The 27,147-nt window shown below is 42.7% G+C and overlaps 1 protein-coding gene across 24 annotated transcripts in view; it reads left to right on the forward strand.

Moving 5' to 3' along the window:
* The first annotated feature begins 4,730 nt into the window (after positions 1-4,730).
* Positions 4,731-27,147, forward strand: part of LOC113010159 (phospholipase D1-like) — a 34,776-nt gene continuing 12,359 nt past the window's right edge. For 10 of the 24 annotated variants that reach the window (XR_013905477.1, XR_013905483.1, XR_013905478.1 and 7 more), the window contains exon 1: positions 4,731-5,212. The gene's annotated coding sequence lies outside the window, so the exon portion shown is untranslated. Of the gene's footprint in view, positions 5,213-7,697; positions 7,778-18,106; positions 24,944-25,427; positions 26,789-26,879; positions 26,946-27,147 lie in introns of those variants that run through there. The other 14 variants (XM_080297697.1, XM_080297701.1, XM_080297657.1 and 11 more) reach the window with 12 other exon arrangements.

Below are 27,147 nucleotides of genomic sequence, written 5' to 3' on the forward strand. Positions count from 1 at the left end.
ATATGTAACAGCCACAGTCTGTAGAGATGATGTCACCATGGAGTGGTGATGTCACTGGAGCTGCCAATATGTGCTCCAGCCAAAGCTACACCAGAGGGTTGTGCTGTGTAACAGGTTGGTGCAGGTGGTGTTATCTACATTTGAACATTAGGCAACAGTCTCATGAAGACACTTTCTATTGTTCACTAAAGACCAACAATAACAGAGACAAAGGGAGAGCAGCAGAACTAGTGCTAACAATTAGCACTGCTAGCCTGCCCACCAACACCAGCTAATGTTCTAAAAACGATGATCAATGATTTTGCTGTAACGGCTCCAGCTGTCTGTGTCAGGGACACGTTGGAGATGAAGTGAGTGATCCAGTGACAAAGGTTTGGAAAGCTGCAGTCAGCTGAGACTAAAGGAGTCACCTGACCGAGAGACCAAATGTTTCACTGAGAACGTCCAGATGAACAGAATCAACCTTTGGGATAATCTGTTCCACACATCCATGTTTCACTTACTGCATTATATTTCCTCATTGCTGTGCACACAGGCCTGTGGCTTATAACCAACTCCAAGTTCAGACTCAGAGGCTGCTGAAGCTGTTTTCTGGAACAGAGACGTGTTGGATATAAAAGCAACTCTTCTTTATGTGTCAGCACTGAGGAAAGGAGCAGCTTCGTTTCTAAGTGTATGAAGGACTGTAGCAGTGTGTGTGTGAGCTTTATTTCACAGACAGAACCATGTCAAAAACACAACTTCAGGTAAAAACAATACAAAATCAAAGAGTCTGATCAGAAGGATTAAACAGAGGAGTGTGGGACTGTTTTTAACAGACAGCAGGTTAAGCCAGGCTGGAGGAGTAAACTGAGCCTCGGTGTGAGCAGCAGTGTGTTTGACAGGAAGCTGAGATAAACAGTCTGGAGCCCATTTAGTGCTTCATATGAAAGTGTGAGGATTTGAAAGCAAATCTAAAATCAAGCAGGAGTCAGTGTGAGAATGATTTGTGCTTTTCCTCAGTCAGATGCTGGGAGTTTCAGTTCATCCATGTTCAGCGTGCTGTGCTTTGTGTAACAGGAGAATATGACAGTATAAATCAAGTCTTCATGTCACTGAAAGCCTCCACAGTCTGCTATGGAGGTGCATCAGTTTGGATTTACAAGAAGAACATTTCTTAAACCTGCCACAAGATGGCGCTCCAACAGAAGGGATGTCCACAGTGTAACACAGACACACACATACTGTGTGAATGTGTGAGTGAATGGGCTTTCAACACAAGGCTTCTGCTGCTACCTTTAATGACATAATTAGCTAACAAGAACAAACTGTTAATTACCACCAAAGAACGGCTCCAGATTTTAGCTGCTGACCATTTTGTGAAACGTTGATTTCATCAGCTTATTGTTGATTTTTCAACCTTAATATCAGCTGCTTTAAAGGAGCCTGGTTCTCTGGCAGTAACACTTTTCTTCACTAGATGCAGTGCAGGCACAGTCTGTGTTTCTAAACTACACACTAATGTTCATTGTTGTGCAGCTAAATCCTCCCTCTGGATGGGAAGAATCCCTGTCAGGCTTCAAACACCTGGCTTGGTGTTCTGGAGCTAATGTGTCACCTGTGAGGACTCTGAGATGAACACACAGCAGACACTTCAGTTCTCCGTCTGTGTGTCCTCAGTTTCCCAGCATGCCTTGGCTGTGGTGGTGGAGGTGAATGAGGGGGAACATGCTGCTCTGTCAGCACTCAGGTTTCATACCTGGTGATCTCAGAGGACAAAGCGGCGTTACAGCAGCGCACGTTGATGAGACCTGATGCTCTGAACAGTTCAGACTTCAGCCTCACTCTGAGAAAACAAACGACTGACTGTCAGCAGCAACTACACCTGCTCCATCAGTGACGGAGAGAAGAACTGAGACTGAGAGACATACAGCTGTAGGTCAAAGGTCAGAAACGCCCGCTCTTTGTACGGGTCAGGAGTTAGTACTGCAGAGGTCAGAGGTCAGCTTGCTGACAAACCATTTGAAACAGTTTGGAGCTAAAAGCACAACAGCAGAGGAAAGAAGAGACACTGCAGAGATGATGCAAAATATTGTGTTTTGTTCTCAGCTGTCAAAAAGTGTAACACACGTGTTCCAGCACAGCCTTTGTGTACTTTCACTTCTCCATACTGTCCATTGGAAATCCTGTTTGTTACTTTTTGATTTCAGTCCATGTGTCCAAAGCAAACTTCTGTCCCACACTTTCTCTGCTGACTCTTCACCGATGCTCAGATGATCTCAGATGATTTCACCAGAACTCATCAAAATTCGGGCTCCACAGAAACCCAGACGTCACTAAACAAGCGTAACAAGCAAAGTGAAAACTGGTCGTTCAGCTTTATTGACCAAAGATAAGCTCACATGTCACCTCATGACACAGACACTTATTTCCACAGCATGCACGAGGACTGACAATAAGTGTCTATAAAGCCACTTCTATCTGCCACACCTGTGCTTCTGTCATGGTTGCTCTCCTCTCACTCTGTCATTTATCCACAGTCTGCCTCCCTCTGCTCCGTCAGCTGACGTCCTCTCTACACCACCTGCTGTGTTTTATCCTGCAAAAACACATTTAAGAAGCGTTGCACCGAGTAACGGGAGGAACTGCTATAAAATCCATTTAAAGGAGGTGGTGCTGAGTGCTGTGACTGGGGTCCCACCACTGACATCACGGGTGGAGGACATGTTGGAAAACTGCTACAAAGTGCTGTGCAGCCAGCAGAGCTTACAGTCTGTCCTGTGTGTCATACAGGCTCTCACACTTAGTGTTTCTGTGACACATTGAAGAGAAGTTTGTGTTGTTCACAGTTGTGCTTGTACTGAGTGACAGCTGACATGACCTAACAGGAATAATGTGTCTGTGCTGAATGAGAAGTAACACACAATGAAGTCTTGATGCATCTCAATCATCCAGGAAAGTGAGTCTGTTGCTTCTGTTCATCTGGACGCAGCGTTTTGTGGGAGAAACGTGTCGTCATCATCAGGTGACGTCTTCAGTCTCAGCTGCAGGTTTCAGTCTTACAAACAGGACATTTGCATAAAGACTGAAAGCAGCTGCAGGAACGATGGGCTGGGAGCTCCGTTCCTTCATCTTAATTATGCAGATTCTCAGGACCATTGATCAACAACCACTGATCCATGTCCATGAGTCCCATTCACAGAGATGTGGGAATGGCTGCAGTCACAGCATGTAAGATGGAAATAAATGAGAAGTATTTAGCTGAAGTGGATTTGATTTATGTTAGTTCTTTTTTAACTTGTAGTTCTACATTGGAAGATTATTGTGATATTGGAATATAAAAATACATTTATATTCTATTATTTTCTCAAAATAAGCGTCACACTCGTGGAAGCCGGTGTAGCCGCCGAAACGCCTGCATTTATGGAGACTTTCAGCCCCAGGTAGGCCAGTTATGGATCTTGGATCCACATTATGTCAGCAGCTGTTCTCCACCGTGAACTGTGTTCAAACAAACACGCTCACGCCTCACAGACGACAGCTTACAGTCTGTAGAGATAAAGTGACTTCGTACAGCCCCGACCTGCAGACGCTGTGCGCAGAGGTTCGGGAGCAGAAGTCCCGTTGTAAACATATCACGGCAGACCCGACGATGTTTGCATGAACGCGCTTTTCAGCATCTCTTTATTGACCACTTTACACACACGGTTGCTGTGCGCACACAGCCAGCTGTAGCTTTGCAGCTCACAGCCCGACACACACCAACAACAGCAGAGAGAGCACAGACGTTAAGGCGTGATTGCGGGTGCCGCTCAGGTGCGTCCGCCTCCCCTGCAGCGGCGCTGCAGACCACGCCCACCACACGCAGTAACCAGGTAAAATACATACTTAGGCAGAATTTTGCAAATATCTATTTTTCATTTTGTAGCAGCATAGAGCTTTTTTCCAATTATTTTTTAAAAGTCAGGTCAAGGCTCCAAAAGCCCAAAGGCGATATAACAGTTTGTGTTTGCTACATGGATCATTGTAGTTCAGCTGTTTGAGTGAGTTAGTGTTTGTGTGTCTCTCTGTGTGTGTGACTTCCAACTGTTTCTAACAGCATCCTTAGTCATAAAATGGTAATCTACCCCACACCCAATATATGGTTCACTTCCTGTATTGGTTCAGCGTGCACAACACAGTGAAGCCACTAAAGGGCAGGAAGCTGACCACACAAGAAACAGAATCTTCACAGAGATGTGTCGACAATAATCCTCCCCCAGCACAGAGTGGCTGGAGAGGTGGTCAGGATCACAGGAATGTCTTGATCCTACAGATTGAACTAAGACCTGTAAAATTTAAGAAACACATTGATAACATTCAACAATTAGACTCAACAGGGGCCATTAGGAAAGCCACAATGTTCATAGAGGGGCCATGCAGCTCACACTTGACTGTGACTCCTGACCAGGGCTGGACTGGGACAAAAAATGGTCGCGGGCATTTTGACTGGAGACCGGCCCACCAGGTATTATATGTAATACTCTGATAAATATCAGTGGCATTTATTTTGTGTTTTTCATGAGAATAAGTCGAAGAGAAAATAACATTTTGAGGTTAAGAGTGGTATAAATATGTGATATAAATGTTTGTATTAAATTGCATAAATAGTGTGTGGAAAAATCAGTTACGTAAAAAAAAAACATAATTTCATGGAATGTGAATGTCTGTTAAAAGAGAAGAGGTGTAATTTGTTTTGTATGCTACGTCACGAGAGGTCATGACTTGCAGATGACTTCCGGGGGAAAAGAAGTCGAGAGGAAGGACGGAGAAAGAGAGGGAAAAAAGGAGGATTACTAAAATGGCATAGACGAAGCACGGGCTTCGGGACTGCTTATGTCACCAAAGTTGTTCGGCAACAACGCATTACCCGCCTGCGGACTTCCCGGTAATCATTCGGAGTGTTTGAGCTGGGCTTCCCGTACCTTTTGTGCTGGAGAAAGCACGGGGCACGTTTGGCTACGTTGGCTAGCTGGAGCTAGGCTAACGCCACGGTCCTGGCTAACGGAGATTCCGCCGGAGCGGAGAGACGGAGTTTTGAGAGTTGTCTCGGGAGAGAGTCGCTAACCGTGGATGATTCGCTGCTATCTAAGGAACCGGAGATTCGTTGCTCGCTGCCGCGAGTGGAGACGGTTGCTACCACAAAGAGCGAGTTATTCATCGGAGGAGGTCGAGACGTCACGGATACACGGAGGTATTGTTGTTATTATTAAGAGCTCCAACTAAAGCGCGCCAACAACAAAAATAGACTAAGAGTGCACTCTGGGGAAAGAATAACATTGGACAGGTTAAGGGCAAAAATACTAAAATCTATCCCCGCGGTTTATTGTATGTTTTGTATATGTGTTTTTTTCATGAAGGAAAAAGGGTTGGATGTGAATTTCCTGCAATTTATTAACCCTTTAAGACCTACCATAGAACCAAGTCCGCCAGAGCTTATATTATATGTTTACATGCTGTGGAGCCATTTTTGGGAGCATTTCAAGTTGCTATACATCAATACAACCATAATATACCAAACTTTAATAATATGTCTGCATTAGGTGCATAGTAATTACATAAATTGCAAAAAAAGTGCAATAAACTACAAAAAAATTGAAAATCGTTTTTGTTTTTTTAACATATATTTGTAGTTAGAGAAATTTAAGAGGCTTATCCCTCAAAACTGTAAATACAAAAAAGTTGCACAAAATATTTTCCCACCACAGGAAATTTATTTTAAGTGTCTTCATAGTTTTATTTTTGAAATACACCAATTTTTATATACTGCAGGAAAAACGAAAATAAATATTATAGTGCAAATTTGCAAAATAACAGCATATGCATCAAAATAAACTATTTCCAGCAGTGCAATATGAGTCCTAAGCATCCCAGAAACGACACAGAAAGTCATAAAGTCAAACATAACTTTTAAAAACACAAGTATAAGCTCATGAGGTCACGATGGTAAAAAAAACTAATTTCCGCAAAATGACGCCACTTCCGGTTTCGGGCAGGTCATGCGGTCATGTGATAGTTCGCGCTGATGGACGTAGGAAGTGTTACAAACATCGGATCGGCGAAGCGTGTTTCTGGAATATCATGTTTTTGTTGCTGCAAGTGCTTTTTATGCAGTTTTTGCAAAGCTATATGTGGAAGGAAACTGTGACCTAGGACAAGCATAAGATGTAAGTACAACTCCTCCAGTTTCATATGCAAAAAAAATGATTGCACTAGCTTATGTGGTTGCAGAGCTACCGGGATTTAAAAATAGTTACGCAAAACAGAGCGTGCCCGCTCCGATCGGCTGTAAAGGGTTAATACATTTTCTAACCCTGAGATCCTGTGTTGGGTTTATTGCATGGTGTCTTATCATTTGAGTATTCAGATGTATTAGCCTTAATCGGTTAAGTGTATTTCCTTAGCCTCCGCTTGTCTGTGTAGACACGAGAATCATATGAACTAGGGCTGGGCGATATATCGAGTTTTTTAAAAATATCGATATATTTTCATACGAGATATAAGATGTGACAATATCGTTTATATCGATATAGTCTATGTTACGTTATAATTATACTTGTGGAGCCGCAGGTTTGCCTCTCTTTCGTCCACTTTTGTCTCTACGCTGCGTTACTCGGCCTCGCCTCTCCTTCACTGAACACAACTCCGCCTCCCCCATAGCTTCACCTGCAGGCAATGACAAGATGAAAGCGGAAAATCTCCGTTAGCGAGTTACCGTGCGTGGGGCTGGACGGTGTCAACGTGTTAGCGAGCTAACCGCGCTAACGAGCTAACCGCGCTAACGATATGCAGCCCGGAGGTGCTGCACGGCCTAAAATCCTTTCATTTTCTCAGAAATCGACAGTGCACCTTATGTATGAATTCTGGTTGTGCTTACTGACCGCGAACCGATTTTATGTGGTACACAGCGCTCAGCAATCTGTCAAAAAATGTTTTAATATGACTTTGCTAAGCTACGGAGTTGCACCGCTTGATGGATTGTCAGAGGACTACGGCTACCGAGGAGGAGCCTCGCGGAGTGATACGTGTTCAGAGACCTGTTCAGAGACGTGGTGCAGCTGTGAAATCTGTCTCTTTGTTATTACGCTCAGCATCTATTAGTTTACATTTTGACTGCACAATTGTGAGCTTTTTGTTATGCACAAAAACAACATTGTTTTCTTTTATTTATGGACCATGATTATTTAATAAATGCTGATAATTTATTTTTGAGTAATTTCTTCATGTACATCTACGCTGTATGTAAATAAAAGTGCCCGTGTGACAGCTGGGACACAGTGTGACTAAGAACTCTCTTTTTGTTCTTAACTTATGGCTTAAAAAAATAATAATATCGAGATATATATCTTATATCGCCATCCAGGTAAAAAATATCGAGATATGAATTTTGGGTCATATCGCCCAACCCTAATATGAACCCTAGACTGATATTTATTTTTCGAGATGTATCTTTTATCACAGAATGTTTAAGTAGAGTCAAGACTGCACCCGAAGGCATAAGGGGGGAGTCTTGTCACACGAGCCGGTGGTAAAAGTTTTACATATAGGAAAAACCATGAAGCCTTTGAATGAAAACAAACGCTGTTGTCACAGTGATGGACGCTGTCTTGTTGGTATACATGCATCAGTCTAATAAACTTAAACCTGCACCATCCTCCCTGTCCTGCTATTCTAAACAGGAAGTAGACTGTTGGTCGAGTTAACCTCCTGAACATCTACAACACACGGTGGAAACCTGAAATTAAGACAGAGACTAGAGGTGAGACATGATCATTGCTGATTACTGATGACAGATTTAGATATATTTTCATAAACCTTTCATTTGCCACATCAATAAACAGCACGGCAGGGCAAAATATGTTTTCTAACATGGCAACCTTTAAAAAGTGAAAGGAGACAGAAAGACAGCTGAGAAAGAATCAAACTGACTTTTTGATGCATTTTACACACAGTACTGGTGCAGAATCGAGAAAATGTGGGAAACACTGGCATCATATGCAGTACTTACTTCTGAAGAAATTATGATGGGACCCTAAAAAAATGACTATGTACAATAATGGATTTCTATACATTTTACATCAGATGAAAACGTTTGTTGTAAGATTCAGATAATTATTTATTAAAAGTGAGACATTTTAAATGAGAACAAGAAAGAAAAGTATTTCTTTGTGCCCCCCTCTCCCTGTTAATGCCCTACCTGCCCCCCTGGCAACACTTTGCTAGACCCGCCCCTGCACAGTTACCAGCTGTCAGCTACACAAAAAGGATCCTGGTGTTATTTGTCTCTCAGAAACAGTTCATAACTTCAACTCATTTTTGTTTTGTCATGTTTTGTTCTTTACATTGTCTTTCTTCTATATAATTGTTAAACATTTAATAAATATGTCTACAAAAAGATTTTAAAAATCAGACATTTCACACAGACACCCAAATGATTTCTGACTGATGAAGGGGGCTGAAGGTGCCCTGCTCTTGCCCAGCTTCTGCTGCTCTCTCCCTGCTCACTGCCAGCAGCTGGCAGCCTCGGTCCTGCCTGAGACTCTTCATCTATCAGTGCCAAAGAATATGGGAAATAGCAACGCACAACATGCACATTACAAAACAAGCACATGAATCAGCATTACATTCATTAGTGAAGTGCTGACGTTCGTTCCTAAACTTTGGGCCTTAATTAACATCACTGTGAACTAATGTTTGCTTTGCTTCTTAACCAGTGAAGCAGCGAGGGGCTTTCTGAGGTTCCTGCTCGTAAATGCCCAAAATGAGTCGAGTATTTCTCTGCAACTACAAACTCTGTTTTCATCAGAGGTGTAAATATTACAGCACTGTGTCAGAGTCACTGAGGCTGGAACACAGAAAAAGGAAGTAGATGTATTTATTTTTAGACTTTATTGCCTGGAACCACTTTAAAAATACGCTTTGGGTCACAATTAACTGCAGAAACCAGGAATCCACATATGAACATTATCTGTGCAAAGATTTATGCTCACGTCACACGAGCTGATAAGGAGAAGCCAAACCTGGAAGCCACGACTTTGTTGAGGGTGTTTTTTGCAAACTTCTCTCCACAAATTCACATTTTCAAACTGCTTCAACATCTCACTCTGTGTCTTCGTGTGTCTCTGAGCTTCGGTGCAGGATCATCATTAAAATGGTGGAAAAATGAGCATGATTGCAACGACCACGGCACAATGGATCAAGTTACAAAAATTAAGCGATACTGATCAACGCACCACAACGATTATGTCACACGACACAGGATGTGATGTCACAACTGGTGCGAGACTTGCTGGCATGCTCCTATGAGGGTTGTTTTCCGGGGATGGCTTGTTCCTCTTAGTTGCGCGGTCGGGGTTCCCCCAGGTGTCGGGTGGTTCTTGGGGTCCAGGGTCCTGTCTTTGGCTTTCTCTGAAGTGGCCGGCCTCTGCAGTGGTTGGCTGGCCGCTGCTTCTGGACCGCTAGTACTCCTTCCCCTGGCTGTGGTAGCTCCATCTGTGGCAGCAAGACCAAGGGCGGATCTAGAGAAATTTTCTTGGTCGACATGGTGCATTTTTTCCACCGATAGGAAACGTGGATTTTTTCCTTTCTTTACTGTTTTCGCGCTGTCCTTAGAAAACGCTTAAAACACACACAAACGTGATGACAGTGTTTAGAACAAAGCGTGGCTGATATATATATGATCATAACTCTGGATTTACTGGCCTGTAATTAAAATTTAAAAACTTTGAAGTCCGAACTTTCAATGTGGCTGAAACAGAGACTCAGCGTTGCTGCAGCTTGTTGCTATGGCAGCTTACATCAGTCATGTGATTTGGAGGTGCAGCGTGTCCGTGGACCACAGAGGGTTAATAACACTCACTTTCCTCCATTTCCACAGTGTAACATCCACCCACCTGTGTAAAATCCGAAATTCCCATGGTGTTGTTCAGAATGTGCTCTGGCACGATCATAAGCATCGCTTGCTGCTGAAAACAAGAAAAAAGCCGGTCCTGCTATGGGCTGAACCATTTGTTACTGATGCAGGGGGGGACACTATGGAATATACTCAGTTTTAGCATTTATATTCACTGTTGACTGTAACTACGCTCAAACTGTTAATGCGATCTTATTTTAATAAACAACACTGTCATATGCAAAACTGGGGTGGCACTTGGGGTGGCAAGAGATCATTTTAGGGTGGCACTTGCCACCCCACACTCAGAAAAATAAAGGTGCCAACTGGAACCAAAAGTGGTTCTTTAGACTGATGCCATAGAAGAACCTTTTTTGGTGCCACAAAGAACCTTTCAAACAATGGTTCTTTGAAGAACCATTTCTTTCAGTGGTTCATTGAAGAACCTTTAAAGGCAGGCACGTGCAGAGGGGGGGGGGGGCTAGAGGGGCTTGAGCACCCGCCCCTTTCCTGATGGGTGCCCAAGGTGCCCTTTTGTTGAGGCAACTTTAAAAAAAAAATATATATATATTATTATTTTTTTTTAATGTGTGTGCGCGTGCGGAGTCCTGTCTGTGCCCCTCAACAATAATATTTAACTATTAATCACAGTTTTGCTAAATAAAAGGATCTGGCTTGCATCAGTCACATGATCACATTTAACCAATGATTGCCCTTGACGGCAGAACGCTGTTGTGCCAAAGTAGTTACCCCCGTCAAAAATTGTTTCCCCATTCACGGGAGCGCGCAAAGTAGGAGGAGCCGCTTGCCCAGCTCCGTTCTGTACGCTACTTGTCACTGATCTGCAGTCGACGCGATAAAGAGTAAAAGCTGGAAAACAGCAGACTCGATGAATTTAATATTAGTTTCGTGACATTGTAATGTGCCGTGTGGAAGACAGTTTACCGTATACTGTACACTTAAATAACCTGCTGGGAATACTTTGTCTAGAAAAAGACTTTGATACTATAATACTGTAAAACCAGATGGAAACACGCTCTCCAGTGAATTTACACTCGGTTTACACTTTGTAGCGAAGCTATCACGAATGAGTTCATTTGCAAAATCAATCTCAATCTAACCAATAAGTACTGTAACTTCAGAGAAGATGTCTTATTCACAGCAAAAGTTATGGAGGGATACAGATTTTATCAGGCTGTGTGGCATCGGCTGCCAAAATGTGTGCCCCCCCCCCCCCCCCCCAATCTGTAATCCATATTGGCTTGGCTTTGTTATCACAAAGGGTATATTTGCCAAATAAGTCACAGTATAACCAATAAGTACAGTAACTTTGGACACCATGTCTTATTCACAGCAAAAGTTATGGAGGGATACAAAATTTATCAGGCAAATTCATACAGCAAAAAACTATTTGCTTTATAAACAGTTTTATAAAGCAATGATGTCACCACTCCATGGTGACATCATCTCTACAGACTGTGGCTGTTACATATCCTCACCTGGTAATAATAAGACTGTCCTCAGCTGCACACAGCTCCAAGATGAACAAACTGAAGTAAATACAAATTAGAGTTACGATAGATTGAAATCTTGTAATCAGAGCTAATTCTTAGTGAAACTCTCACAACATCATATCATGATCCTGGGTTAGTGTCTCGGTCTCAGATCACAACATCAGCACAGGCTTGGCTTGGGTGAGGTATTGAGTGGTTCTTGTCCATGACAGCTGCAGGTACAGTGCCATCAGCCATGCTGCACCACATGTCTGCCCAGGAACATTAGTGTGGCTGAGTCTCAAGTAAACATTGTGCTAAAGTGGTGGGAAAGTGGCTGCAAGCTGGCTGCACTGTGTCCAATACTCTCAGTATGATATCCACAAACCTCTGAGTGTCACAGAGTGGGCCTGTGCTCAGCTCACTGTGCCCCATTCAATTCTACTTGCATAGTTTTACAAGTAAAATTAAAAGTTGTTCAATGATAAGTTATTGTAGTAACAACTAAGTCCACGGTCATTATTTGTTAATAGTAGCTTAAAGCTTCTGCACCAATCATGGAGCACCAGGTTTAGAGCATGTGGATCTACAAAAGTAAGTCCCAGTAAGATGGGCTGAGCCTTACATACTAGAAGAAACATGTCATTCCCAGCAGATGAAGCGCCCTTTAAAGCAGGATGTTAAGGTTCAAAATTATTGGGGATGGAGACAAGAGAAAAACCACAATAACAACACTGGTCCGGTCGGGTTGAGTCAAACGATGATTTTAATGATCACACACGTGGGAGATGGACACTGATGCAGACAGCCTCAAATCTCAAAATGGTGGAGCATTGCTCAAACTCTTATAGCCTCTGGTGCCTCCACCTTATTACAAAAAGCCTAAACATTCACATGCTTTCTCTCACACAGCGCCTAAGCTACGACCTTGGCTCCCCGTTTATCTGCTCCTGCTGAGATGGGGCAGAAAACTCCAGTATGTTCTGTTCTCTTCTAATCAGACAAATAAGGCGATGACTTTCTGCAAACAGTATTTCTTATAACTCAGCAGTATAATGCATCATAAAACAATATCATTCATCCACAATAAATCAGCAGTCTACTTTAATGCAAATCAGTTTAACTAAAGCAACCGTTATCAGCTTCTTCTAACTCAGGAGAATGATGCAAACTAAAACTACATAATAATTCACAATCTTTAATTAGGGGTATAACATGGCATAAAATAATATTATAATCTAACAATTCCCCCTGATGAGGTCATTAGAATAATGACCTCACCAACACCCTTCAATTCAGTGTGGCCGGGTTCATCTCTTCTCACTCCTGAGGTCCTTTGTCCCCCTGAGGGGCGAACCATATGTGGGATGACCTCTGTGTTTGCGCAGTTCAGATGCAAGAAAAACTATTATTCCAACAATAGCAGGTACAGATGACACTTCCCAGGTCTCCCACAGCTTTATTTTGGTGCTACCTTATACCCTTCAGACGTACTCAGACTAGAACCTCTGTCCAAAGAGCTTTTAGCCTTTATTTTATTGCTGCAGCTACCAGTGTCGTCCAGTTGGGTGATCCTCTGCTCTTCATTCTTCAACCTTAGGGGTTAGACAACCCTTCAGTCGTGGCACAGATCAGGGGATTATTCTGCCCCGATTTCAAACAACGATCTGTGTATCCTCCAGAAAAAGGAACAGGAAGGTGTCCCCCTTTTTGCCCAAAAGCCTCTCGAACTTCGTTGGTCTGGTGTTCCCGGATTTCCGCCAACCCCTTCATGGTTATTGCTGTGTTTATGGGATCCATCCTTTTGTGGTGACTAGCTGGAGCCCAAACGCCATGACCCTTGGACCCAGTTGATGTCTCGGCAGTCACTGTGTCTGTCTCTGCTACGGAGGATCCTCGCATCTCTGTGACCTCGTCTGGTGTCTGTTCCTTTCTCTGTAAGAGACAGAAAACCAAAACACCTCTCTTCCTACCCCTAATAATCTAATGTTGTTATCTACTAACCTTCTAGTGTTTCAGAATTGGTCTAAAACATTCAGAATGTCCCAGGGACTTATTCTAATCATATGTGTGTGTAAGCGTGTTTGCATTTAGCCCTCTGCACTCAAAGTCAATACCTGCAATATATCAGTCTGGACCATCACGCCGAATGAAGCTTATGACCTTCAAAAGACCAAGTGCCAACTTTTGCAAGGTGTGTCTGAGAATTATTGAAACCCCTCTTTTTAACACAAGACAAAGAAATTAACAAATCTTCTAAACGCTATTCAGTTCATTTCAATGATTAATGCTTAAACATGGACGTGATGATTTATGCTTCTCACTGATTCTCTACAAAGGACCAGAAACTTCTCGGGCCGCTATTAGCTTAAGCTTTACCATACCTAAGGTATTAAAGACACAAATGAAGTTATAAAATGTTCAAATAATCCTTGCTTGATGTTAAAGCTCAACTTTCCCCCCCTTTTTTTGACACATTCCAATGTGTCAAATCAACAGAGCTAGAACATTCAAAAAAAAGTTAGGCAGCTACAAAGTTTCCCAGACTCTTAAGGTGATCTGCGTGTAATGTCCTGACTCAGGTATTTAATATTTTAATAAATGTCGTTTAATTAACTGCCACTATTTAAACTAAACAAAGGACATAATTTAAGAAAAGATCACAAAGAATAACATGATATCAGTGTTTTGTAAGCGCGTGCGGCCTTCCATGCTCGAAGCCTTTCCCCTCAATAGATCAGTCAGACATTCGCGCTGACTGTAGCTTTTAACCCTTATTAACTTGAGCACAACTCTACAATGAGCAACAAGTTGCAATATGTATAAAAATGATCATGGTTACACCTGCAATGAAAAATTATATCATTATCCTAACACCTGTAAATAGAAGATTCATCAGAGGTTATAACAATCACAGGAACACAGATGTTAGTATAAGGTCAAAAGCTTCAATAAATGATCATCGATGCAATGCTTATTGCATGATTCTCATACAATAATAATGCTGATTTTAAAATAACAGTAAAACACCCTTTAATCCCGTTTCACTCGACACATAAACGTTTATAAATGCCTCTTTTATTTTTAATTTTATTTCCCCCTGTTCTCCCCTTACTGACCACAGCAGGGGGATCTTAGTTTTGAATCAGCCATGAATCCAGCTCACCTGATTAATCAGTGAGCTCCACCATCACTGGCGTCTGACAGGGTGGCGCTGCATACTCTTCCTTTAATGTCACTATTTTCAACCTGTTAATTAGAGTGTTTAAACCTGAAGTCGACTACGTCCACAACAAGTCAATACAGCTGTAAATGTGGCCAATTATCAATCTATTACCAATCAATAACAACAGATAACTTCTATTTTATGCATGCTTTTAATCAACCACTCACTCAGAGGATCTCCAATCCCAGGAAATTCCTTCTCCTCCTTTAATGAGTCTGTCCTCCTTCCATGCCCTGGTAACTGGTCCATCCAGAGCCATATGATCTCAAATATACATACAACAAGCCAAACCACCCCTTGGTCACACCAACCCTTTTCCGCCCCGAAGATGTCCAATGCCATCCTAGTATGGACTGAAAGTGGCTTTAACGCTGACTGTTCTGACAATCCATTTTATAACGTTCCTGGTCAGATTTGCCAATCTCTGCACCAGGGTTTTAAACGCTTCGCCATTTTCATTAGTTTTTATTTTTATTTAGTTTCGACTCCAGATTTTCAATTTTTTCCAGTTGTAATTAGTTTTTACTAATTCTTTGCTAGTTTAGTCTAGTTTTTATTTTCTGAAAATCCTTAGTTTCAGTTTAGTTTTAGTTGTGTTTTGCAAAAATTAAGTGTAACCAAATCTCAGTTCCATCATATCAATCATGCTCTTCTGGTTATCCTTGGGTGTTGAGACTAATCACTATTAACTCTTGCCGCACCGAGTGTTCCTAATTTTGGTTGAAGTGAATTGATAACCTTTTTGAAGGCGATTGTTTCACACATTTATTTAGATGTCCCAGTCCTGTTATCTCGGGATACATCACGCTGCCTTATCTGGGGTTAGCTGTTTTCGGGGGATGCGGGTTGAGTGGGGGAGCTCTTCAAGGAGGGGGAGTGTGCTCCCCCTGATGAGCTCTTCAAGGTAAGCTAGGTTAACCTTCTTGTGTGAGCTTTTCAAGTGCACTTCGAGGTTTGTGGGATTTTTAGTTTTATAGATGTCCCTCATAACCCCCTGATGACCCAGTATTTCATTTTTGCACACTGTAGTACACATTTAGTTTTTGCTTGTAGCTCTCATACTCTACTTGCCACTCCTCTAAGTCCTGATGTTTCTTAGAGAGGACAACAGTACCTTTAAATTTATATCACATGTGTGGGGGTGTGGCCTTGCCAATTGTTTTTCTTTTTTTTAACTCAGGTTTTGATTAATTTTCAAAAATAAACATCTAGTAAATAATTCGAGGGGTCTTTAAGGATTAAGCTTATTTAGTTTCACGGAGAACATGACTAATTTATTAATGTGTGCTCTACACATTGGGACTTTGTACATTCAGTCAATGCAAATCAGTTTAACTAATGCAACCATTATCAGCTTCTTCTAACTCAGGAGAATAATGCAAACTAAAACTACATAATAATTCACAATCTTTAATTAGGGGTATAACATGGCATAAAATAATATTATAATCTAACAGTAGCTTAAAGCTTCTGCACCAATCATGGAGCACCAGGTTTAGAGCATGTGGATCTACAAAAGTAAGTCCCAGTAAGATGGGCTGAGCCTTACATACTAGAAGAAACATGTCATTCCCAGCAGATGAAGCGCCCTTTAAAGCAGGATCTCACTTTAAACCTAAAGAACTTGCTATGAGCATGCAGTGCATTCATGGTTATTATTCATACGATTGTGGGTAGCCAATAAAGTGCAACTATCACATTACATTTTATTATTAAATTGTTGTTAACAATCCCTTCACTTCTGCTTATTTAATTCATGGTTGCAGGATGGCTGACAGCTTCCATTAGGCAGGAGGTAATGTCCATTCTGGCCACAGTGCAACCCACAATGTGTAACTGACACTATTATATTGCATTATGTCACATTGTTACATCTTTTTAATAAATGATGACAGTCAGCTGAATTTTCTGCCCCCTTGGTGGAGGACATCAGGATCAGCAGCTGCTGCTCCATCACAAACACCACAGAAGAAGAACAACACTGGATCAGATTATCTGGACGTGTTTGACAGGGACAGTGTTCATGTTCATGGACATCAGGACAAAAACAGACGATGGAAACCTGCCAGATTTGAGCTAAACTGCTCGTTTCCATGTGTAGTCCCTGGGAGGTCACATGACCAACAAAGACACACAAGCTGTGTCCCAAAACGTCGGCTGCATCCTCCGGAGGCCGCATCTGAAGGCCGATGACGTCACAGCCAGGCGACGAAGGCTGTCCCGATTCCTCGACTCCTTCAAATGCGTCCTTCATTCCCCCGAGTTTGAAGGATGGGTCGGGTGTGTCCTTCGTGGCCCACCATATCCCAGAATTCATAGTGCGGCCCAGCCAAATTTCAGCTGCCAACAATGGCGGCCACTACTAAGTTTTAAAATTAGTCTTATTAATCTTTCTGGGCCACAAAATAAATTTTTAACATATATTAAGGGGAGAAAGTAGCTGTGTAAACTTCAAATATCTGCTGGGTTCATCAAGACATCGCATATTTGCAAAAGCGCGCCGACGTTTTCGGAGACGTCTGTTACCCACCCGCTCGATAGCAAGCCGGGGGGTTCAATGGTCACTCCAGCCGGCGAGAGCAGTGGACTCCCGGCTTCATCGTTTTCAGACCCCGCTCTTTGGCTACTCAGGTTAAACATGATATATAAGACAGAGGGCCCGGTGGCGCCAGTGTCCGGCAGCCTCTGTCAGTGCGCCCCAGGGCGGCTGTGGCTACACTGTAGCTGCCATCACCAGTGTGTGGATGTGTGTGTGTGGATGACTGGATGTGTGAAGCGCTTTGGGGTCCTTAGGACCAAGTAAAGCGCTGTACAGGCCATTTACCATAAGTCACTCGGATAACTTAAAAATGTAATTGTTTGCCTTTTTTCTGTGTTTCATTTGTTCCGGAGTAAATCGGTTTGGCTGAGATCAAAGTTATTAGATTATTAGATTAAATACAACTTTATTAATCCATCGGTGGGTTCCTGCGGGATTTTCACACAGCTGAATAAACGTCAAACAGAAAACTGATGAAACAGAAGTGTGAGACGGTCGAGAGTTTACTCCAGTGTCCTGTAATATTTTAGATAGCAAGGAGCAGACGGCGAGTTTATTCAACTCCACCCACACAGCGGTGACACAGATCTGAAGGCTGGACCGTCCCATTTCACAGCCTCGCACTTCTGGCCTTCTCGGTCTTTGCAGGACCCGGCTGTTGGGTCTAAACTCAGACCCCGCTGTATCCAGGACTTATTCCCATGAAAGAAAAACAAGGCAACAGTGTTCGATCGATTTCTTGCGCAAGGGAGGCCCTTCCATCTGTGACCAGCACGTCGAAATGACCACAATGGTGGCCTCCTCTCGCTGCCTTTTATTGACAAACTTCAAACAATAGTTTACAAAACACCTCCCCTTGCAACCCCCCTTTGGTTACAAAGACAAGGCACTGTATGTAAATGACATACACTGAGTGTGTGTGTGTGTGTGTGTGTGTGTGTGTGTGTGTGTGTGTGTGTGTGTGTCTGCTGATCAAAGGGTCATAAACCCAGGAAGCTTACATCAGAAGAAACAGATCTTTCAGATAGGATGTATCTACAATAAAACCTCCCCCAGCACAGAGTGGCTGGAGAGGTGGTCAGGATCAAAGGAATGGCTTTGATCCTACTGCTTAAACTAAGACTATACAAATTTAAGAAACACAATGGCAACATTCAACAATTAGACTTAACATTTCCCTCCTTTTTGTCATTGTATACTTAAATTTCAACTTATGCACCCTTTGTTCAGACAGTGTCAGTGTAGATTTCATTCATGCACAGTAAACTACATCCTATACATAAGCAAATCAGTATCAACAGTTCAAAAACAGGAATTAATATCTTCAAAAGAAGATGCCACCAAGGACCAGACGGTAACCAAGCTATCCAGCCTTGTGGCGGATCTACTCCTGTCGTGCAAAAGTACACAACTGAATGTCAAAGGTCAAACAAGAAGAATCATCATTCTCAAAAATCATATATCACTACAATCCAACTGTATACAGACATAGGTATTTAAACGCATCAGTCGACTTTATTGTTTGTCCATGTGGCTCTCAGCTAACTTCAAAGCTGCAGCCTGGTCAACACCTGTCTTTATGACTCCTATCAACCCCCCAAATCTTCTCACTGTAGGCATCCTGTGGGGGTTAGAGTCAACTGGTGAATTATCTGCATTTACAACTCTTCTCCTGTCCTGTTGTCACCACAGAAAAAGCTTTGTAAAGGAAATTGGATCAAGCTGTTTTGATCTTCTTGGCTCAAAACCTCAAGTGTTCATGATGTAAATGTAGACAAAAGGCTTCTCTGTTTACATCCTTCTTGCAGAAGACAAAAGAATAGGTGATGTTGCCATGTTCCATGGTTAATCTCCAACTTGGGCTAATCCATTGTCCTTCATACACATAGGCAATTGGCCTGTTTCCAGTTCGTTTAACTGTATAATGTCCTGCAACAAGTCATATTCTATGAGTCAGACGAGCAGGTCTGTCCTACCAGAGCAGTTCACCTTCCCAGCTACTGGTGAATCAACCTTCCATTCAGGTTCAGAGCAGTTGAAAAGTTGGCAGTGTTCCTGGATGTGTTGCCAAAGCAACCAAACAAACTGTCTCGCTCTCAGTGATGCTATATGGCCACAGTCCAGAAGAATGTGTGCGTGAATGGGTGGATGACTGGATATGTAAAGCGCTTTGGGGTCCTTAGGGACTAGTAAAGCGCTATATAAATACAGGCCATTTACCATTTACCATAACACTGCATCCAGCAGATTTTGCAAGAGTTTGGTGTATTCTGTAGAAGTTATCTCACCTCGTCTCACTCACTGCACTACAAAGAAATGTACAGTAGCAAATGTATACTGCCTATCAGTGTATTATTGTCTCTCTACAGCTTTACACGCTTCCGTTAAAGCTAGCATCTCTGCTGCTCAAGCAAATATGAAACATGCTAGTTGTCCTACATAGATAACTCTCTCTCACTGTCTGCTACAGTAAAACCTGTTCTACCAGTAGTTGTTGAAAACCCATGCGGGTACTGGGTGTGGTTTGCTCTGTTCCAGTGCGCTCCCTGTCATCCCACTCAGGGTCCACAGGCACAAGAAGATGCACAGCACATTCCCAGCCATTCTGATGAGTACCTGTGGCTCAGTTAGTTTCTTCACCGGATTGAGACGAGGGGCCCTGGAGGCTTTCCCCCCCCCCCTTTGTTCCCGGTCTTCCTGCCACTTACTCCGAGCTGGCCTGGATGTGTGTCACCTTCTTGCAGTGCGCTTGATATATCCAAGTGTTCCTTCCAGCAATCTTCACTGCTGTAGTCGTCGTCAGCAGCATCCGATATGGACCTTCCCATCGTGGACTGGACCAGCACTTCCTCTCCATGGCCTTATCATCATCCAATCTCCAGACTTCAGGCTCTGCTCCTGCGAAGAAACAGAATCATCTGGCAGATCATTTGTTCTCATAACTACTTTACTTTTAAACATTTTCAAGCATCTAATCTGCTGATATGCTCTCTCTTCTGCTTTTCTATCATCACTACAGAAGACTGGAACTCTAAATGCTCTAACATATATAATCTCAAAGAGTCAGATCATTCTCTGTTGGAGTAATCCTCATGTACTTATTCTATACAGTCTAACCATGTCCTGCCTGTCTTCCTAAATCTTAACTTTACTGCCTGCAAAAAGTTTTTTCTTTTTAAAAAGTATTTAATAATCCTAGAGTATAAACTAATTCTAGAGTGAGTATAACGACTGCTCATCTCCCTCCTGTTGAGACATGGTATAGCCAATGGCTCAAAATAGCAGCAGTCTTATACAAATTATTAGGCAGTACTGGTTTATCACACAGATAAAAAATCATCCTGCAAGCTTGCTCCCTCTGTAAGTCACAACTGTTTTCCTGCTGTAGGTGAGTGGGCCTGCATGTCTGCTGATGTTGTACTGATAAAAGGTTAACACCATGTTTAACTACAGCTGCTTCTCTTGTGATCTTATCTGCAAGAACTTTCCCTAATGCAACTGAATCTTTCCCTCACATGTGTGCTGCACATTTACAAACTGCAATTCCACTGGGGCGGTCGTGGCTCAAGAGTTGGGAGGTCGCCTTGTAATCGGAAGGTTGCCGGTTCGAGCCCCGGCTTGGACAGTCTCGGTCGTTGTGTCCTTGGGCAAGACACTTCACCCGTTGCCTACTGGTGGTGGTCAGAGGGCCCGGTGGCGCCAGTGTCCGGCAGCCTCGCCTCTGTCAGTGCGCCCCAGGGTGGCTGTGGCTGCAATGTAGCTGCCATCACCAGTGTATGAATGTGTGCGTGAATGGGTGGATGACTGGATATGTAAAGCGCTTTGGGGTCCTTAGGGACTAGTAAAGCGCTATATAAATACAGGCCATTTACCATTTACCATAACACTGCATCCAGCAGATTTTGCAAGAGTTTGGTGTATTCTGTAGAAGTTATCTCACCTCGTCTCACTCACTGCACTACAAAGAAATGTACAGTAGCAAATGTATACTGCCTATCAGTGTATTATTGTCTCTCTACAGCTTTACACGCTTCCGTTAAAGCTAGCATCTCTGCTGCTCAAGCAAATATGAAACATGCTAGTTGTCCTACATAGATAACTCTCTCTCACTGTCTGCTACAGTAAAACCTGTTCTAGTCTGTCCCTCTGCTGTTGTAAAACTCAAATCATCAACAAACCAAACCTTTCCCTCAACAAGTGGCACATCTATTAAGTCATCCCTCAGCTTACACTTCTTCTCCTCGCGCTCTCTACTCTCAAGAGAAGTGCCCTCCTCCATTGGCAAAAAGGGTTGGACAGATTCAGAATTGTGCACCACTTTATGGTAATATGTGTGGTTGTGAGAGTAACAGTAACATTAAAGACAAGTGTCTTGTAGGTGACAGAAATGTAAGTTTAGTCTGCGATAGTAAACATCTACCTCTTCTGGAACTAACAATTGCAAAAGGTGAAATAAACTATTTCCTGAAACATTGTACAGCTTAAGCTGCTGCACATACTGATCTCACGCATGGAGGTAAAGCACGAGCAACTAGAGCTAATCTTTTAGGATAGTAAGTTACTGGCTTCACTTGTGGAAAAAGTGCTGTTAGTTATTTTACAGTCACCTGGCATTTGTGCTGTTCACAGAACCACAAGTCCATCGCTGGACCTCCTCTGCGCTATCACTTTTTGGAGCTTGGCACGCTCCCTCAGCTTCCATCTTATGGGCGATCCTCTCAGTCACTCCTTCTCGTCATGGCACCTCACGACATCTACAAATTGAAAAAATGACACTCCTCTCGCCACACGGCTTTCGCCATGTGTCAACTCCCCAATGAGACATGTACAAGAATGTTGCACAGTCTCCCTAAAACAATCTCCAGGGTTTGTCCCTTGGAGCAGCTTCACTCCAAGCTGTAACCCTGTGTAAAAACATTAGTCAGCACTTAAATGTTCAGCTTGTTTAACTCCCAGCTCCTGTATCACAGAAGACAAAGTCTTAAAATTAAAACAACTTCACATTTGCAACCAACTGTAGATCATAAGAGTAATAAAGTATTTAGCATCACAGAGACAAGTATCATTGCAGGTTTATTCTAAACTCATTAAACTCCTACTTTTTCCCATAATTTGTTCCAAATTATTTAACATCTCAATGTTATTCCACATTGTAATCAGTGACTTCCCTTAAGTTTGTCACTCACCATGAGCCCAACAGTGTGGTCAGATAATGAGCTCCATGTAACTATTCTGTAACCACTGCACATCTGTTCAATCGTCACTTGTCTGTCTGTGCTGAATCCTTTACAAATCACATGATCAACCATCTGCTGCAAAAAGAAATGTAAATGTTAGCGCTGCGCAGGTGTATACACTTTCTCACAGTAATGTCTGTGAGCAACACAAGTTAGTGAATAACACACACACATGGTAAATTCACAGACAGAGAATTTAAACTAAAAAGGTTAAATTTTCAGAGTTCACATAGTCATGTGACCCAAGTTTCCTCCTCTGGTCTCCTTCTCCTGCAACAGAGACACACACAGAGATACATCCACACCTTTGTCAGGTGGGGGTTGACTTCACACAATGGTGTTAAGTTAGTCAGTCAGTTCCCCATTTATTTTAAAATTCTTACTCATTCACTCAGTGATTCCTTCTTTTGCTAATTGTGGAAATTATCGTCGCATTCGTTTCCACGCTCAGCAAAACAACGTCATTTCAAAAAGAAAAATAATTTAGACTGGATTTCCTCGTTGAATCCTTTTGGACAGGAACTTGTTTCCTAATTGTCCCAAATAAGAGCCCATTTTAATTTTGGAGAAGCTCACTTTGCAACAGTTTTCTCGCCGACGCTTCGGTTCTAATCGTGCAGATCTGCTCAAACAGAGATCATCAAACAAAACTTTCAGTGCACCATGAAAGTAACAAAATAAAAGAAAGATAGGCCTTGTTTAAGTCATGACACGTGTTCTTCATGCCAGGGGGATAAATCGTAACAACCCAATTGGCAGGTTCAACTTAGTAACAAAAGACAAATCAACAGCCAGTTTAATCTCAAACATTCATCCAATCAGCCATACACACAACATACAGCATAACCCTGTTGTCTTAGCACATAATAAGTTTTAGTTCTCATGTAACTAAATGTGTGCCATGGTAAAACTTCTTCACACACCAGAAACTCACAATCAGCTCACTCAGCTCACTCATTTAAGACCTCTCATCAGCATTCTGTTTTCTCCTCTATGATGCAACCATCTGTCCTCCTATAATATTCAGTCCACTAGTCTATGTATCACTTTCATCTTACTAGTGACTTGGACAAGATGACAAACAGAATCTCATGCTTAAGATGCTGTCTGGTCTCATTAGTATCATTGTATGTGTATATGCATGTGGGGTTAGTATAGTTAATGCATTTTCTGTATGTTTTTGTGTTCCTCTCTCATCACATTTCCATTATTCTCATCACTGCTTAAAACAACACACATCTCTCTCTGTTTTTTTCTTTAACTGTACTTTTCTCCAAAACAGAAAATAGCATTACAGCTGTTTCAGACTGAGAAACACCAAACACTCTTCATGCTATCATTCATCCACACAACTATTTTATTTCTTTTTGTCCACTGGGCAGGTGACCTGCAGAATCACGTCTGCCCCAGCTGGATACCTTTCACACACACCATGACGTCAGACACTCTAACACTCGCCGAATTGATCAGGAGAAAAACTTTCTTCATCTTCACACTCTGTTACAGAAACACCATATTTTTTTTTTTTTTTTTTTTTTTGTGTTGTGTTGTGTCAGGGATGGATATGTAGTTGTAACGTTTGTGTTCACTTTCTTTCCTTTCTGTCTCCTCTCTTGCCTAGTCTGTAATGGACTCAATGCTGCTCCTAATATGCCTTTAATCTCTCCTCCACCTCTGCCTCTGCTCTCTCACGCTCTTCTCTGGCTCTTCTTTCTGCTAACATTCTTGCTCTTCCTAATGCTTTTCTACGGTGTTGTTCTAGAGTAGTTGCAGTGGATTGAGCTGTAGTTTCATCCTCAGGTTTCACAAGAACTTCTTGCAATATTGCTCTTTTAACATTCTGTGCTTCTCTCCTCTTCTGAGTCTGCTCCAGCCACAACTTAGCAACTGCTAACTGCAATTCCTTCCTCTGCTTCGCTTTACCTGTTTTACCTGCTACACTTACAGCTATTCTTTCTACCAGCATTTTACACTTAACTTCCACTAATGTCCCTTCAAATCCATATTTCTCACACCAACAACCTACATACTGCGTGCTGCCTGGTAAAAATTTCTCCATAAATTTTACATCCCCTTCTAAGGCAGACTTACACATTTTATTCTCCATTACAAGACAACAATCAGCCACACTCACGCAGACCACGTCTGGCCCGCACACACACACAACATAGGCCTATCGCTTGCGTGTGCACGCACAGCTAGCGCTCTCTGTTGAAAACTCTCAAACACCCCATATGGCGGAGAATTCAACCTTCGGACACTCTCCAACGCCCCAAATGGCGGAGATTCCGGACTCCGAACCTAGGTTCTCTCCACGCCCCAAATGGCGGAGAACTCTCTACGCCCCAAACGGCGGAGAAGCCTGCGTCTCTGTCACGCGGCTAGCGCGCTCCCAGACTCACGTTTAACGCACAGCCCGTAGCCGAATCAAGCCTCGACACGGTGCTTCTGAAGCAGCGCGTTGATCTTTCTGACACACGCACCGGAGCGTCAGCTTCAAGCGGACCATCGCTACGTCTCACATCTAAAGGTGTCAAGGTAACTTTGAACTGAGTTCAGTCAATCTGGAGTTTTTCCAAGTTTTCTGTTGCTCTCTGTGAGAGAAGAGCGTTAAAGGCGGGGCTCTCCAGAGTCCAGCAAAACAGGAAACCACAGCTGGGTGTGTGTAAGTGTGCAAACCAATAGAATGCATCGTGGTGGGGGGGGGCATCACTGGCATTGGCAAGAAAAAAATAAAATAATCGGTCGTACCCATGCTTCCCCGACGTCATGCCAGCGCATATTGGGAAATTCGTAGGCACTGATCGGTTTTCTATCAGCCATTTGCTGGGAGTAAGGGCGCCCTCCGTTTGCGAGGTGCGCCTGCTGCTGGCGGCACAGGGAGGAGAGGGCGGGGCGGCGGGGAGTCTCTGGCTGGCTGGAGCGGCATCTAATAACCAACTCGCAAAACAAAATAAAAACAACACAACAAACAGATATTATGATACAGACTTATAATCTGCACCGATGTTTTTTCTACATTATATAAAGTGAGCGCGAGAGCCCTCGGTGCGCCTGCGCGCTGCTGAAGTCAAAGTAAACTTTATTGTCATCTCCGCTACAGACAGTCCAGCATATAGAGAGACGAGACGACGAGGCTGCAGTTACAGCGGTGCAAGTAAACAAACAATAAATATAAGAAGAGTAAGAAAATAAATCTACACTTTAGGACTCGGGGTAAAGGATCAATAACAATTTAAATTTATAATTTACAGTTTGATGATTTAAAGTCTCACACAACCCGTCAAAAGGGGCGGGGCCGGCTGCTTCCAAGTAGAGCACATTTCATTTATAATGATGTAAATCCAAGCCCATCATGGATTCACGATCTGAATCCTGGGTTGTGTGAAATCCCAGAAATCAACCTTAGACAAAGTGAATCTGTGAACTAAGGTGTAGGTCTGTTAGGTTAATTGTGCTGATCCTCGGGTTGGGGGATTTGTGTTTGTACTGGAGCGCAAAATTCAAACCAATGGAAGATGGACAACAAAAGTTCAAAGCCATCAGGTGCTCAGGTTAGAAAAAAGAGAAAAGATGCAGGTAAGCAGACGTGTGATTGGATAATGGCAGCTCATCCTGAACCAATCAGACTAAACTCCAAACAATACATTATGTTACAGATTTTATTATTAATTAGTCATTGTTACTTGTTGATTTGTCCTTTTCTCATTGTGTGACGAATTATGACGACTGTTTGGTAGCTGTTATTGTCTCTCTCTCTCTCTTCATGTGTGTTTCTCTGGTGAAACAATAGTTTTGTGTTAATTTTAGGGCTGCACGATTTTGCATAAAATGAGAATCACGATTTTTTGGCTTAGAATTGAGATCATGATTCTCTCATAACAATAAATAAACATAAAACAACAAATGTCTCACGTTTTGTTGTTGCAGCAAAATGTTGTCCTGCTTGAAATTCTGTCTCCACCGTTGCGCGACGCTGCGTGTACAGAGCAGGTAGTGCAACAATAGAAAAATAGTTGCGGGACGGCACTGTGTAGCGTTTGTCTAGGGTTTTGATCGTTTTCCTAAATCCCTCGTTTTGCACAGTGTTGATGGAGCCATATCTTTGGTCAGGTGATAAGTGATAGCCTCCGTAATGTCTTTGTGCCTGCGGGAGTTCGACGTGTATAGGGAAGCGCTGTATAAGGTTCCCGTTATTGATGTTTGGGTGGTTGACCGGGACGGATTTTCTCCTGTCACTTTCTCGTCATCCCTGACGTGCTCTCCGTTGTTGTTTCCCTGCTAATTTTAGCATCACACGGCACAGCTTCTGTATCACGTGGTATAAGGCTCCGCCCGTGTCATTTGTTGAGCAGGAAGAGTGAGCGCTTGTTTTCATGCAGAGTACGTCCCGGATCAAAATGTGAAGTTTTACAAATCACCACTTCTTTAGTTAATATCATTTCAGTCTCAGACAATCTCGTTTCTCTTACAGAGGTTGAATGCACCTTCTGCGGATGGCGGTACCACACAGTGTGCGTGGACTTCCCCTGCACAGAAGGCAACTACAAATGCTGTGAATGCTAAATAAACAGAAACAAATGATCCCTGTTGTCTTTGCTTGATGATTGGTTTGAGTCTTGACAATCCACATTGCTGGCGTTGCATCTTTCAATGCCAGCAATGGCAGGTATCAGTGCTCAAACCTTTTGTGTTTGTTTCCAACAAGTTGCCCACCTCGGGAAACAAAAATGTGTTCTTTT

This window comes from Astatotilapia calliptera, chromosome 3, assembly GCF_964374335.1.
Source record: "Astatotilapia calliptera chromosome 3, fAstCal68.1, whole genome shotgun sequence".
Lineage (NCBI taxonomy): Eukaryota > Metazoa > Chordata > Actinopteri > Cichliformes > Cichlidae > Astatotilapia > Astatotilapia calliptera.